The following is a 16221-nucleotide window of genomic DNA, read 5'->3' on the forward strand; positions in this document are numbered from 1 at the left end:
TATATTACAATTGATGAACCTATATCGACATATCATAATCATTCAAAATCCTAAGTTTACCTTAGGTTTTACTCTTAGTGTTGTATATTCTATGCATTTGGACAAATGCATAATAACATGTATTAATCGTTATGGTATTATATAGAGTGTTTTCACTGCCTTAAATACTCTCTGTGTTCTCCCTATTTAATGCTCAACCCACAATCCCTGGCAACCACTGAGATTTTTACTGACTTTTCCAGTTTTTTACTGTCTTTTCCAGTTTTGCTTTTTCCAGAATGTCATATGGTTGGACATAAAAGCTAAAGTTTTTAGCTTTCTAAGATTGACATATTTTACTTCATAATATACATTTAAGTTTCTTCTTAATGGTTTAATAGTTCTTTGTTTATCACTGAATAATATTCCATTGTCTGAATGTATCACAGTTTATTTATCTATTAGTCTACTGAAGGGCATCTAGGTTGCTTCCAAGTTTTGGCAAATATGAATAAAGCAGCTATAAACATCCATGTGCAAATTTTTGTGTGGACATAATTTTCATCTCATTTGGGTAAATATGAAAAAGTGGGATTGCTGGAGGGTATGGTAAGAGTATGTTTTATTCTGTAAGAAACTGAGAGTGGTTATACCATTTTGTATTCTCACTAGCAGTGAATGAGTGTTCTTGTTTCACACCCTCATCAGTATTTGGTTTTGTCAGTGTTCCAGATTTTACCATTCTAATAGGTATGTACTGGTACTATATTGTTGTTTTCATTTACATTTTCCTGATGACATATTATGTGGAACATCTTTTCATTTGCTTATTTTTCAACTATATTTATCCTTTGATGAGCTGTTTGTTAAGGTCTTTGGCCCATTTTTTTTAAATGGGTCATGTATTTTCTTATTGATGAGTTTTAAGGGTTTCATATATTTTAGATAACTGTCCTTTATCAGTTGTATCTTTTCAACTATATTCTCCCAGTTTGTGGCTTGTCTTCTCATTTTCTTGACATTGTCTTTCTCAGAGCAGTTTTTGATTTTAATAAAGTCCAGCTTATCAATTAATCTTTTCATGGATTGTATCTGTGTTGTATCTAACAAGTCATCACCATACCTAAGACCATGTAGGTTTTCTCCTGTTAGGAGTTTTATTCTCTTGCATTTTACATTTAGGTCCATTCAGAGTTAATTTTTTTTTTCATGATTCAAGGATTTATTAAGTCATACATGCAAAACATACTGCTAATCACATTAGCAAAAGATCAATGTAAAAACACTCCACAATTCTGCAACTGTCAATTTAAAAAATTTTGTTCTAGTGGTTGAAAGGTCCAAGCTCGTATTCTTGCCAGTGGGTAAGTTGTACAGAATTTCGTTAGCACGAGTACGGAGTTGACAGAACCTCACAGACCCCAAGGAACATCGTTAGGGCAAGGACAGGAAGCGTGTGCACGCTGTGAGGCAAGAGGCAGTCAGTGTTATTAGTCCAGGTGCAGTGTCGTTGATCTGGCAGGTTTTACAGCTTAAGAATATCTAAGTATTTTAAAAACTGTAAATCTGCAACATAGGATTTTTGCACCTAGTTACTAGAAAACCAAGGAAAGCACTTACTACCTTTGGATAAGGTAACATGAAAACAGGAATGCACTTTTACTAATCTACAAAAAAAAAAATTCTAATGCATATTCAGAACAATTTTATAATACAAGGAGGCATATTGCTCATTAAGAAGGGGTTCTATAAGAAAAGCACTTACTAAGTTAGCAACTATGAGAATGATGAGGTCAAAGATGGATTAAATGCCCAATTTCAGGAGGGATGGGCACGTTTAAGGAAAAGGAAAAGCTTAAGAAAACACTTACTGATAATACCGGCCTTTCTTCATCATCTACTGCATTTGACAGAAATTAACCTTTTAAAACGTTTACCCGTGACACTTTTAATAGTTTAATTATTATGTATACAATGTAGTGTAAATTAATCTCCCTATTTTGTTAAAATACTGTCTTCATCCTCTGATCACAAGTGTTCCACACACTCCACCCAGTGCACCCACGGCCAGAGCAGAATGCTTCATCGGAGGGAATATGGGAGTAAAAGCTCTGTTCAAAATCTCACAAAAGCTAATACACTAATTTGTTTTAAAAATCTCACTACGAAATCAAAAAGATTGATCCAAAGAGCTGAGCTGTTACACTCGTTCATTATGATGTACAGTACAGTGTTTGGTAGTGAACGTGGGCTGGTAAATCAGGATGCATTAAATGGCAATGTTTCAGGAAGGAGGCTGTACTGCTCTTCGCGTCTGAAACTCATTAGCGAGCGTCTGCCTCTCCTGCCTCAGAAGCTAGTCTCTTCCAGACAAAGGTCTTTGAACAGTTTAGTGCTTAGTGTTCTTAGCCCAACAATGCAACTTAGTTCACAAGGTATTTTGGCAACTCTTAATCTGAGCAAGAATAGGGGCTTTGAGAAATAAGGCTTTAAGGAAGCTCGTCATCTTAGAGCTAAACTTTAATAGGATGTGAAAGTTTGAACTCTTACACTTTAAACAAACAAAACCTAGAAATTACTGATTGGTTCAAAACGGTTTTATGAAAAAACTAATCTGTACCAAAAACTTGGCATTGAGTGCGAAGGCTCCACCGTTTGAGCAAAGCGTACAAAGGGTCCTGGGGGACGGAGACAGGCGGGAGGGGCCCGGACATTCACAACAGCAGGCATTTTCTCTTCCTCTCCTTGACGAGGGGCGGGCAGAGAACCGCCCGGATAGCTTCATCAAACACCGTCTTAAGACCTCGCTGCGTGAGCGCCGAGCACTCCAGGTATTTGACGGCACCGATCTCCTTGGCCATGGCCAAGCCCTGCGGGTAGGTGATGGGTGTCAGCTTCTTCTCCTTCAGTTTCTCAATCGTGTCTTTATCATCCCTCAAATCAAGTTTCGTCCCCACCAGGATGATAGGAGTGTTGGGACAGTGGTGTCGCACTTCAGGGTACCACTTTGCACGAACATTTTCAAATGATGCAGGACTCACAAGAGAAAAGCAAATCAAGAATACATCCGTTTGCGGATAGGATAGGGGACATAATCGGTCATAATCTTCTTATCCAGCTGTATCCCACAAGCCCAGATTCACCGGTTTTCCATCCACCATAACATTGGCAGAATAGTTGTCAAAGACAGTGGGGATATACTCTCCAGGAAAGGCATTGGTCGTATAACTGATCAGGAGGCAAGTTTTACCTACAGCTCCGTCTCCCACCACCACACACTTGATGGCCTGCATCTGGGCCGCTCTCTGGGCTGCGGCGGCGGCGGCCGGGAACTGAGGCGAAGAGCGGAGAGCTCGGGGCGCGGCGGGAGGGCGGGCGCGTGGCTGCGGGCGGCGGGGAGCGGGGTGCCGGGGACGCTGTCCACGCCGCCTTGCCCTCCGCCGTTGGGAAGCCGGAGCCCAGCAGCAGCCACCACCCAAAGCTGGGGAAAACTCCAGAGTTAATTTTCGTAAAGAGTATAAAGTCTGTGTCTAGATTCTGTTTTTGTTTCTTTTTTCATATGTGCATGTCCAATTGTTACATTTATAGAAAAGACTATCTTTGCTCCATTGTATCACTTTTGGTTCTTTGTCAAAGATCAGTGGAATAAATTTATGTGGGTCTATTTCTGTGCTCTCTATTCTGCTCCATTGATCTATTTTTCTACTCTTTCACCAATACCATACTGTCTTGATTACTGTAACTTTATAGTAAGTCTTGAAGTTGGGTAGTGTCAGTTCTCTAACTTTATTCTACTCCTCCAGTACTGGATCTTTTGCTTCTTTATATAAGCTTTAGAACCGATTTGTTAATATCCATAAAATAATTTGCTAGGATTTTGATTGGGATTGTATTGAATCTATAGGTCAAGTTGGGAAGAACTTACATCTTGTCAATATTTAGCCTTCTTCTTCATGAAAAATTACATTCATCATATATATATATATATATATATATATATATATATATATATATATATATAATTTTTCTCTGTTCCCTCAGACTCTCTTGGTTGTTGAATATGTCAGGTGTTCTCTTAATTCAGGATCTTGGTCCTTGTTGTTCCATCTTCTTGGAGAGCTCTTTCTCACATATCCACATAGTCTTTGATCACAAGTCATCTTCTCAGTGGGTCCTTTGTTAATGTCCTGTAGTACTCAAGACAACCAATTTAAATATTTAAACAGAAAGGGATTTTTAAAAAAAAATTTTATTGGAGTAGATTTGATTTACAATGTTGTGTTAGTTTCTGCTGTACAACCTAGTGAATCAGTTATACATATAAACATATCCATTCTTTTTTTCTTTTTTTTTTAGATTCTTTTCCCACATAGGTCATTACAGAGTGTTGAGCAGAGTTCCCTGTGCTATACAGCAAGTTCTTATTAGTTATCTATTTTATATATAGTAGTGCATATATGTCAATCCCAATCTCCCAATTTATCCCTCCCCCACACACACTCAGAAAAGGATTTAATACATGGAAATAAGTTTAGAAAAAACAGTTTGAGAGACTGAGGAAGTAGGCTGTAGTCTATGATTTTAGAAATGCCTCCTAGAATTCAGCTTTCACTACAACTTTTGATACACGGGAATGAAATTGATGACTAAATCTAGAACTTTGTAACCATAATTTTTCCTTAGAAAAGAGCAAAGACTCTGCAGAGAAATGGTCTTCACCTCATTTCTCCCTTACGAAGCTCACCCAAATGCACCAAAATTGGTCCATTCTTTTGTACCCAGGATTTTAGTTTCAAGGGTGTTTGGGAAATGTAATTTTTAGCTTTCTAGATGCTATTGTACAGAGATGTACAATAGGAGAAGAAAATTAATCATCCATGCTAATAGACATATGCAGTACAGCACACTTTAAAAATTTTCATGCCCCACTAACACCAGCATCAATTATCTTTTTTCTCTATTATTTCTCCAAAGTACTTATTAAACTCTCATGTATATTATATTAATTGATTTTGCTTGTTTACTGATTTTCACCATTAGAATTTTTATGTTTGGTTTTTATCAGACATTCAAGACCTCAAAGGATGTCTGCCAAATAATACACAGGTGGTTCAGAGTATTACATGAGATAAACCTATGTGCATATATATAATAAATTCCTCACATAGATCATATCTCATATTTATCAAAAAATATTTGTAAATTTTGTTTTTCCTTTTCCTGTGTTCAATATACTATAGAAGAATTCGTTACACATCTCCTTAGGCATTCACTCAACTGGTCCTCAGCTGAACAACTCCTTCCTACCTTGCAATAAATCATTATGATTTTTCATTCATCAATATTCACAAAAGATTCAATTTAACTCTTCCTCTGACTCTGTCTTCAAAAATTTATTATTACCACTTAAGTCTTTTGTTACACATTTCAATCTCTCCAGAAGATAGGGAGAATAGTATGCCAATACCTAAGGTGTTACAGTCATGTTTGTAACAGATTCAAGCCAAAGATTTCAAGCCCAGTACCAATGTGCAAGATGTGGTATTGTATGAACTGTGGCTGAGTCCAAATTCATCTGGAAAGAGTGGGGTGCATTTATGTTAACAATATTTGAAAAGACTTGGGAAAGAAGAGTGGCAACCATCATTTTTACAAGCTGTGTATTATTTTCCAAAACATTATCACATATTTTTCATAAACGAGGGCTCTATAATTCCTTGAAGCTTGGGTAGTGGCTAGATTAGCCAGGTTTGTATAGACAAAAGGTAAATGTCCTAATCTATTTTAGGCCAAAAGTCTAGCAGGTTAAGACAGTTTCCATCTTGCCAAGAGCTGAAAAAATGGAAAGAAAATAGAATGTATGGAATAAGGAATAATTTAAGTGAATTAATTTTTTTTAATTTTTAGTTCTTACTTAGAGGAGTCTGAGAGTCAAGACAGATATGACCTGGGAAATTATGGAGATTATACAGGTCAGTGAATCTGTCCTCTCTACATGTTTTCAAAATCTGTTTTTCAGTCAAGTGAGATGATTTCTAGGTCTTAGTTAAGCCAACGCAGACCTGTAACATAAGGCATATTTTTCAGTATCTAGATGTATATAATCTTGATCCATAATATATTGTACCTGCACAATCATCACTATTTTTAACCTATTTATGTAATAAATAATTTCTTTTTTATGAATCAAAATATTTTAACTTTTAAATCCTTATGAAAAGAATGGTCCTGGCTTTATGTATTCACTTTGTTTTGATGCTCTCCATTCCCTTCAACAGTTTCTTCTAAAGTAATTTTAAAAGAAGATAGCTTTGTGATTTTGAGTAAAAATTATTCTGAGTATTTCTCTGTTTTCTTTATAATAGTTTAAAATATTTATGATCTACAGTCTCAGTCTCAAATGATTGGAAAGAACAACATCTACCAATTTTATTTTTTACTTTGGTTAAAAAGAATACATTTTAATGTTTCTTTTGACCTCAAAAATTGTACATGCATATACTAAATTTGATATAAATTAGTTTAAATAAGAGGATTTTTTCAAAAAAACGTATTCAGTAGTCTCACAAGCAACCTGGAAGAAATTCTGTTTTTATTCCTTTTTAGAGAAGGAAATTGCATATTGTCTTTGCTATAAGAAATAGACATCAGTAGTGAGATTCATGGAGTATTTGATATACACTCCTATTATGTCACAAAGGTCAAGAGCAATTCAACAGAAAAAGAAATTATCCAAATAAAAAAAAAATGGACAAAGTAATTGAGTAGCCATTATTCCAAAGAAGACTTGTAAAATGCCAGCAGATATATAACAAGGTAATAAACATCACTAATAACTAGGGAAATGCATATCAAAACCACAATGAGATAGCACCTCATATCCATTAGGATGGCTTTTATTAAAAAAAAAAAGATAACAAATGTTGGCAAAGGTGTGGAGATGAGAATCCTTGTGCACATTTGGTGGAAATATAGATCGGTACAGCCACTATGGAAAACAACATGAAGATTCCTCAAAAATTAAAAATAGAACTACCATATGATCCAACAATCACACATCTTGCTATACATCCAGAGGAAATGAAATCAAAATTTCGAAGAGATCAGTGCACTTTCATGCTTTCTGGATGCTATTCCCAGCATTATTTACAATAGCTAAAATATAGAAGCAACCTAAATGTTCATCAACAGATGAGTGGATAAAGAAAATGTGGTATATGTACACAACAGAATATTATTCAATGTTAAAAGAAAAGGAAACACTCTTATATGTGACAACATGGATGAAACTGGAGGACATTACGCTAAGTAAAATGAGAAAGAAAGAGAAGGACAAAAACTACTTGATACCACTTATATTACAAATCTAAAATAGTCAAACTTATAAAAGTAAAGAGTAGAATGGTGGTTGCGAGAGGCTAGAAAGGAGGGGAAAATAGGGGGGTATATGTCAAAGGGCACAAAGTTTTGATTATCCAGAATGAATAAGTCTTAGAGATCTACTGTATAACATAGTGTCTACAATTAACAACACTCTATTGCTTACTTAAAAATTTGCTAAGAAGGTAGATTTTATATTAAGTGTTTTTAAGTTAAAAATAAAAACTAAAATTTTTGTATAAATAAATAAGAGGGTGAGAGAAATCTTTTGGAGGGGATGGGTAGGTTTATGGCAGATATTGTGGTGATAGTTTCACAAGTGCATACTTCTTTCCAAACTCATCAAGCTGTGTACATCAATTATGTGGAATATTTTGCAGTTCAAAAAGAAAAAGGAAGAGAAGAAATAAAAACAGTATTGAGGTTTATGGAGTGTCTGATGTACATTCCTGTTAAATCTTGATATCAAGAGATTTTATATTTCTCTCAGGTAAACTGATACTAGATCTCTAAGGTTATCAGCTTCTAATGTGAATGAATAACAAATGTAGGGGAATACCTACATTTTAAATTCCTACATTTTTAACAATTCAATCCTTCATCCCTAATTGAATATATTTGACAATGATAATTGACAACAATGATATTTCATAAAAGTGGTCATTGGATAATCTTAATTTTTCTAGATATTATACTTCTCAGCCAAATATTTGGTCTCTAATTTTTAAAGAACTTATGCAAAAATTGCTCTTACCTCCCCCCACCAAATTGTGATATCTCCACATGCTGTTTATTTCCTCATTAATCTTAGCTGGGTGAGTCTGATTAGTGAGACTTAGTCTATGTGTTTGCAAAAGCACCTGGGAAATATATGTCTGTTTGTTGCTGTATTGTTATTTTAAGTCCTAGTTTGTAAAGGCAGGACTCATTATATAGGAAACGAACAAAATGTAACCAGATTGTTAAAAGATATGTTGGGATGTTAGTCAAATTCATGTCCACTACATGTTCTATACAGTAAAGGATAAGCAACAGAACTACTTGGATAACTCTTCAAAGATATCTATATATCCACCTATCTATCTATCTATCTATCTATCTATCTATCTACCTATCTATATCTATGTTCAGTTATCATCACAGGGCTACTACATTAAAATCTTAGAAGCTATGTCTTAGTAGTATTTAGTGAAAGTAGGGAGAAAAATCCAATGTGCACTTTAGGGTAAGAGCAATGGTTCTCAAAATATAATACATATCAAGAATACCTAGGGCACTGTTAAAGTTAATATTTCTGGATGCTATTCCCAGTGATCTTGATTCAGTAGGTATGAGGTTGGTTTCAATAATTTTCATTTTTTAAATGGACTCAGAAGAAGTATTTTGATAGATCTAGTCCAAACTGTGCTTGTGATATTCTGTTGAGCACAAATATAAAGTTCAATTGGAAAGTGATAAAGAATGGGGTTAATGTATAATTTCAGGAAAAAAAAATATTTGGACAATTTAATGGCAGCATGAAAAAAGTGTCAGTCAATTCAGGTATCATAAATAATACTTATCTCTTCAAATTTGTAAGTATATGAACTATACTTGGAATGAAAAAAGCCCATTACTTTTATCAAGTTTATTTTCTTCTATCACACATAAAATATTCTATTTTTAAAAGCTTGAAATAATAGAAAAGCATATAATTTAAAAATATATTTCCTTTATTAAACCTTTCCCCTACACTAGTGTTGTCCCAATAATTATAACTATCTGTGATAAGTAGAGACAAAGGAGTAACATCCATGACATTTTAAATATCTGCTAGCTATCTTTACAATATTTAACTGGATGTTGGCACTTACATTATTATATTAATCTTGAAAATTGATATATATTATTAATTTCCTTTTGAAAACTAGAAAAAAATTTATTGTGATTCAACTGAATCTCTTTCTCTCGATCTTTTTTATGTTTCTTAAAGTGATCTAGAAGTTTATTTCTCCACTCAACATTTTTTAAAATAATGTCTAAATTTTATAACACTTAAATTTTAATTTCAAGATTCAAAATTGTATTGAAATTAATTATTTGTCTATACATTTTGCTGTCTTTTTTTTTCTAGCTATTTGTTTTCTTTAGCCCCAAATTTCCTACTTTTTCAATGTCATCCTGGATGACCTAATCAGCATAGTAAGGCAAGAAATAAGTAGCAAATATATAGATTAAAAAGAAGAAATACAACTCTTATTACTTGTTCATGGTATGATTGCTATTTAGAAAATACCAACAACAAAGTTAAATGGCATTATTTAAACCAAGATCCAATTACAGTTGCAAGATAATTGTGAGAAAATTATAAATTTTGAGACTTTAACAAAGTTTTTTGTAAAGGTAGAGATATATAATATTCAAAGTTAGAAATATTTAATATAAAAAGAGATTCATTTGCCCCCAATTTAACTATTGAGTAAAATTTCAATGAAAAAATCTAACATTTTTTATAATGGAAATTACAAGTTCGTGGTAAAATATACTTTAAAAAGTGAGAACTCAAAATTAGCCAAGGCACAATTGAGAGAGAAAAATAAGAGTCTTTCCATTAATAAAAAAAACAAATTTATCAAAAAGTTTTAAACAAACGTCACTGACAAGCATAAGTCAATATTCCAGAACATTGTTCAGAATTATTCAGAAGAGAGAACTTGGAAATAGTATTTCATTTACGGAAATTGATATTACATCACAGACAAAGCATTTATGATAATCTGTGTATGAGTGGGAGAGTGCAGATAAGTGCTGATAATTAATTATCTATATGCAAACAAAAATAAAATTAAATCCCTAATTCACAAAATAAACAAAAAAGTCAATTTCAGATGGATAACAAAATTAATTGTGATAGTAAATCATTAGATGATCTAAGAAACTATAAGTTAATATATTTTTTTCCACCTTTGGGCAGATAAGAAATTCTTAAAGAATCTAAAAAAATTTAAAAACCTAAGGGAAATAATAGAATCAATTTCATTAAAATTAAACACTTTTATTTACGCAAAGAAACTAAAAGAAGATATTTTCAAAATACATCATAAAAAGAATCCTGATGCTCATAGTGTAAAAAGAATCACTATAAATCACGAAGAAAAATAGATATCTCAATAGAAAAATGTGACAAAGGCAGAAGCAGGAAATTCATAGAAGCAAGCTGATCGGCAAGCAGATTTAAGTATGATCAACTCATTAGTCATTATGGAAATACAAATTAAAAATATAATGAAATGACATTTAAAAAATGTCCAGATAAGAAAAAATGACTGTCAAATTTTGACAGGTAAATAAAACAGTGGAAATTCCTACACACTGCAGGATACAAGGTAAATTGGTATATCCATTTTGGAAAATAAACTCAGTATTACCTAATGAAACTGAATATGTGTATCATCTAGTGGTCAGTGATTTCACTTTTGAATATATACCCTAGAGAAACCCTTGCATATATGCTCCAGGGAAATGAGTAAGAACAAAAGCAGTGTTGTATAAGTTTGAATAATAAGTTCCATAATAAACCACAGATGGGAGAATAGATAAATCAATTATTCTATATTGGAACATTGGATTGTTATAAAGCAGTAAAAATGAACAAGTAGAAAGTAAGATGTGTGTCTTTTTTCAAACTACCAAGCAATTCTTGGACCAGCTGTGTGTCTTACAGTTCCATTCAGTTCTAACACTGTTTACCTGGAGATAGCATCAGATCCCGCAAGTGAAGGTCTTAGCCCCACAATACTGTCCGCACTTCAGACACCATGTCCAGGTTGTTACCTGTGCTTCTGACCAACTGGTTATAAATTGAAGGTTCCCACAACCCTTTCAAGGACTCAATTTGCTAGAGCTGCTCACAGAGCTCGAGTAACTAGTTTACTTACTAAATTACAGTTTATTACAAAGGGTATTAAAGGATAAGAATAAACAGCCAGGTGAAGAAATACATAGGGAGAGGTCCTGACCACAGGATCTTCTGGCCCTGAGGAGTTTGGCATCAGCATGTGGATATATTCTTGTTGGCCCACCAACTTGGAAGCTCTCCCAACCCCCTCCTTTTGGTGTTTTTTATGGAGATTCCATTACAGAGACATGATAAATTACATCATTGGTCATTGGTGACTCATTCAACCTCCAGCCTCTGTCCTTCCCAGAGGTTGGGAGGTATGAACTAAAAGTTCCAATCCTCTAATCATAGTTGGTTCCCTCGGAAAACAGCTTCCCATCTTCAGGGGATTTCCAAAAGTCACCTCATTAATATAACAAATGCACTTTTATTATGCTCTCATCACTTAGGAAGTTCTAAGTGTTTTTGGATCTCTACGCCAGGAACCAGGTAGAAGACAAATCTATATTTCTCATTATAAACCACAATATCATACATACCCATAAACATAATGAATCTCACCAATGAAACTTTGAAAAAAAGAAAGTTTCAGAGAAATACATATAATACGACTCAATTTATATAAAATTATTTTTTTTGCCATTAAGCCCTATATCTTTTGTGGTATATTTACATGCATGATAAAACTGTAAAGAAAAAAAAAAAAACAATGATGACTACCTGTGGGGAGAGTTATGCATTGAGGATGGGTTCAAAGTGTTCCTCAAAGACACTAGTAATATTCTATTTCTTAATTGTAGAGCTTAGTGCATAGATCCTACTTTTATTGTTATTCTGAATGGTATATATCATATCACATATGACATATATATATATAAATCTATTATATATATCTTTATGTATTTATAGAACATGTAAAGAACGTATATACATATGAGTGTATATGTATGTATATGTATGTATATATATGTATGTATATACATACATGTATGTATATATTAGTATATACAAATGCATATACATACATAATGGGTATGATGTATACTATATTTAAATTTTTTAAATATAATAATGTATATTATATTTTAAAATATTAAGCCAAGAATAACAAAAGAAATGTATATTTCCACTTAATTTGGGATTGACTAATGATTAATGTTAATCTCATAGGGATTCTGGTAAATAGAGATACAAATTATTTATCTTTTGAAGTCAGTGGGGTGGCCAAAATGCTGTCTTACTTCTATACTCTTTCCATTTCTGAGAGAGGATATGCACGGCAGAATGACAGACAGGTAAAGTGTGGGTAATGGAAACCTTGTTTTTCACACAGAGACAGTGCAGTGTATTAGAGAGAACATGAATTTAAAATCAAGCTGACCTGGATTTCCATCCTCACTCACACTCTTGAACACATCATTTACTTTCTCCATATGTTTCTTCATTTTTAAAATAGTTATAACAATACACAGTATCACAGAGTTACTGTGAGGATTAATTATAATAACTACCAGTATGTTTCTTACATGGTGGAGTCTCAAAGAATGTTATTGCCATATACCTTCTTCATAAATGTGTGAAAACAACAGTAATAACAGAAGTAAAGAGTGATATTTTGACTTCAGTTTGGAGGTATATTCCATAAGAATCGACTCAAGGAATTTACCATAGAAGATTTTAAATAAGATGTTCCTGAGACCAGTGATCACAGAAAAGATAGCAAAGACTATTTACTTTTTAGAGATTTAAAAACAAAATTTCTATTTATATCATTTCCCTTCTAATGTTGAGGTCTTTAGTGAGCACTTCCAGTTCAATTTTATGTGAGTAGATAGCCACACTCAGCATTCCTCTTCATAATAATGCAAGAAAATATTTTGAAAGAAAAAAAATATTTTTCTCTTCTGACATCATCTCCCAGAGTAACCCTTCTAATAAGTATATTTCTAAAAATAAACTAAAGCAGTCTAAATTTGACAGTGTCAGATGTCCAAAGTAATGCAAATAGCTCCCAGATGACTAACTAAATTAGTCTTTGTGAATCTAACTTCTATATTCTGAGATAAATTTGCATTCTAAATCATGGGATTAAAACCTAGTTCACTTTTCTGTGGAGAATAACATGAAGAAACCAAATGGATACAAAAATGACCTGAGACTGTCAACTTAAGGAAACAGAAAGTCCAACTTAGTGTTACAAAGCATGGTGGAGCTCAAAATTTTGTCAGCAGAACTAACTCTCTCACCTGAATTCTAAATTGGCTTTGTACAGCCCCTATTCCACGATTATGGGTAAGATGATCATTTTCTAGCTCATCACTTATTCTTGGCCCTTAGCACAAATTATTTTACATTCTCCCCACTTTTCTGCCAGCAATAGGCTTGAACTTTTGCTTTCCAATGGAGCATCTGGCCAGTGAGATCAAATGTTGTTATTCTCTAGACCTGACCTTGGAAATCTGCTTTACTTGAAGCAGGAGACTTCAACTAGAAGTCAGATGGGATTTCCCCATTCTTATTATTTTGGTGCTCACTCATGTGGAGGTTGTTTGTCCCTTGCAGAACTCCTGTCTGAAAGCTCTCTAGAAGCTGTGCTTAGTTAATATTCAACTCTTATTTCACTGCCAATTGGTTTACTCCTCTGTTATTTCTTTAGACCTTGAGTGTCAATCAGGATAACACTGAATGCCTTAAAAGGATACGATAAAAACTCACTCTTCAGCTGAAATTACTGATATAGCCTTAAATTCAGTAGTCTTAATAATAACAGTCAAAGAGATGGTCAGATGATCATGGTCATTATCAAAAAGAACATGATGCCAAATATTACAAATATTGGGTAGTTAGAACTTAAGCAAATTAGTAGTATTTAAAGTAGAGGAAACAAGATTTCTGAGGTTCTCAAACATTCTTTTCTGTCAGTGAAAGCTTTAATTTACCAGTGGGTAGATAACCAAATGTTAGTTACTTTTTGTTTTGGTTTATTCAGATGAGGAACTGAAAAAAGATGCTGAAAATAATAAACAGAAAACATGACAGATTTCAGCTTGTGAACTCAAGTGCCTTGTATCAGGAAGTGCTAGTGATATGAAATCTGAGGCAGTTTTGTTTTATGAGACCAACCTTTCTCCAATGAAAAAAAACCATGGTATAAACATGGGATTTGGGGAATTGAAGAACAAAAGCTGCAGGATCCATCATTATTTGGCTCTTCAGTAGTGTCAGCAATGTGAAAGAATATATCCCATTTGCCCCAAGCTAAATGGGTTTCTGAGTGAACAAGGATGAATGTGAAATTTGATGTCACTCAAGACACTTCTAGATGGTCACAATAGAAACTGAGAATATCTCAAAATCATCCCCTCCATTACAAAGGCACATTGAAGCCTACAGAAAGAGATTATTTCATCTGATTTAAGGGCCTACATATATAGTAGATTGATAAAATAACAAATAATAACAGATGGAAAATTCTTTAACTACACTGATCCTGCATAATACAGGGTGACTCCAAATATGTTAATATGAATTTGAAGTAGAACTTCCATGTTTTATCTCCTTAACTTTTTCAGTCTATGCAAGAATGGAAATCAATAAAATTAGTTTGATGTGTTCTATAGAAATCTGTGGCTTCCTATGAAAATTCTTGATTATGACATTTTATGAATTTCATTAAATATAATAAACTATTAATTATATATAAAAGAACTGTGGTAGACAAAATAATGGCCTCTTAAAGATGTCCATATCCAAATCCCTAGAATTTATGAATAAGTTACCTAACATGGCAAAGGGGAATTACAGATGGAATTAACTTTGTTAATTAGCTGATCTTAAAATAAGGAGATTATTTTGGATTACATAAGTGGGCCCAGTGTAGTCCAAGGATCCTTAAAAGTGGAAGAGGGAGGTAAAAACGGAGGTCAGATTACTGTGATGTAAGAACCAAATCTGCTGTTGCAGGCTTTGAAGATAGTGGAAGGGAGCCATGAGCCAAGGAATGTCAACAGCCTCTGGAAGCTGGAAAGGGCAAAGAACAATTCTCAAGAGCCTCTGGAAAGAAATTAGCCCTGTTGGTACCTTGATTTTAGCCCAGTGAGACTTACATCAGACTTCTTACCTACAGCACTGTAAAATAATAAATTTGTGTTGTTTTAAGCCACCAAGTTTATGGTAATTTGTTACAGCAAATTGTTATAGCAATAGGAAACTAATACTGAACAAGGAACCTATATGTATTTGATTTTATTTTCATATGTTCACTTACAAAGAATAAACTAGGTTGTATCTGAAACTAAATCTGAAATGAACCCAGGTTGTTTTGGGGTGATGCTTACTGAATCAAATGTACCCTTTTGAGACATTCATCTATTCATTCTACCAGTCAGTTCATCTGTCAGTCATAAATTGATTGAACAGCCACTGTGTTCCAGGAATCATGGAAGGCACAAAAATAAAATACATATGCACTGTAACTAACTTCTTGGAAGTTAGAATTTTACCTTTCTTTCAACTATTGAGAAAATTGTTGTCACAAATATGCCCCCAAATATTACAGATTTTAAAAATTAAAGTTAATGGCTTATGCTTACAAAGTGAGTACAGATTGGAAGGTTCTCCTATCCATTCCCCTTCAAGCTGTCATTCAGTAATCCAGGTCTCTTCCATTCTATGGCTCCATCATCAGTGAGTTTTCATTTCCAACTATTGGTGATGGGAGAGAAAGAAAGCGTGGAGGATGTCATGACTGGTTTTCAGGGTCAGGCCTGGAAGTGACACACATAATTCTGGGCACATTCCATTGGCACAAGCATAATAGTGTGACCACAAATAAATGCAAGGATAGGAAAAATAGTCATCCCATAGACCCAGGAAGAGAAATGGGGTTGGGGAGCATACTGTTGGTATTAGCTACTGTCTTCTCTTGTGGGGTGGATTCTCTACTTTTTTTTTTTTGGATGGGGAATATATGCACCTCCTCT

The 16221-nt window shown here is 33.8% G+C and overlaps 1 pseudogene; it reads right to left on the minus strand.

The window, feature by feature from the left end:
• Window positions 1–2693: 2693 nt before the first annotated feature.
• LOC136123289 (ras-related C3 botulinum toxin substrate 1 pseudogene) lies at window positions 2694–3272 on the minus strand (annotated as a pseudogene).
• Between the last annotated feature and the right edge of the window lie 12949 nt (window positions 3273–16221).

Source organism: Phocoena phocoena, chromosome 5 (assembly GCF_963924675.1).
Source record: "Phocoena phocoena chromosome 5, mPhoPho1.1, whole genome shotgun sequence".
Taxonomy (NCBI): Eukaryota; Metazoa; Chordata; class Mammalia; order Artiodactyla; family Phocoenidae; genus Phocoena; species Phocoena phocoena.